The sequence below is a fragment of the Nannospalax galili genome, unplaced genomic scaffold, assembly GCF_000622305.1.
Source record: "Nannospalax galili isolate Female #2095 unplaced genomic scaffold, S.galili_v1.0 scaffold4511, whole genome shotgun sequence".
Classification (NCBI taxonomy): domain Eukaryota; kingdom Metazoa; phylum Chordata; class Mammalia; order Rodentia; family Spalacidae; genus Nannospalax; species Nannospalax galili.
Window position 1 is genome coordinate 106147 of NW_008328835.1, and position 1153 is coordinate 107299.

The following is a 1153-nucleotide window of genomic DNA, read 5'->3' on the forward strand; positions in this document are numbered from 1 at the left end:
GGAGAAGGAGGTGGGAAATAACTGGGGGTGAGTAGGAAAACACAAAAGTAATTTTAGTGGCTCCATAATTTTGCTCAAGATTTATTCAACAACACAGAAATCTCCATTTTGATCTATAGAATGTGACATTTAATGAATACAAGAAAAATCTAGGTCAGTGAGTTAGAGTAGAGGTTGAAAATGGTCTCTTTCTGCCTGCCTATTTAGGGGAGGTAAGGCTCTGATCTTCCTGATCTGCAGTAGCCTTACTAGCCTCTGACCCTAAACTATGTACCCTGCTGGACTGTTGAGGTCAGCTCATGGTATAGAGATCTCACAATGGCAGTTCACACTCAGAGTCTAACTACTGACAGCACTGCCTCCCACAGACACTGATGGAAATTGATAAAACAGGTGCAGTCAAAGTTGGTATTAAAGCAGCTTAGCCCTTTGTTTAATGAGCCAGTGACCTCACTTTATATTACCTCATTAATCCTTTCAGATTGTAACATGGTTCTACTTTGAGTGTGATAAAAGCAAAGGTTGCTGTGAAGATGCTAAACACAAAATCCCCCTGAGGGCTGGAAAAAGAAAGATTAGAGATGTCAAGGGCATATAGCCAGGCCAGCCCTCTGTTGGACTTCATCTTGCCATTCTTCATGGCAGCTGTAAACACCCAGCTTAGCGGCAAGTTGGGAACAAAAATCCCAGCAGGGCCTGGCCTGTACCCAAGGGAATGATCTTGAGCCTTTTGGCCCAGAGTTCCTTCCATCTCTATTTTCCTTAGAAATGCACAGAACTGCTTTTTGTTCCTGTGTGATCCCACGGGGCACCCTTTCAGACTTCTCCAGTCACCTTCAGCCTCCTCAGCTGCCAGCTAAACTCTTTTTTAGTCATCTTTCCCTCAGGATCTTGGGTCTGCCCTTCAGTCACTGCTTTTGGAAATTCTCTGGGTCCCTCTCCAGATAACTAAGGCACAAGATGGCTCACCACACGAGGCCTTCCCAGAGGGAGTCAGCAGCCTGTGACCTGGGTGAGATGACAGGAAGGATGGGAAAGCAAACACAGACACGAAGGCTCTACCTGCCATGAGAGCTGATGAGTCCTGTGAGAACCCAAGCCTTTGTGACATCCCCTTGGCATGGCTCAGCTTCATGCTGCCTGGGACTTTGTC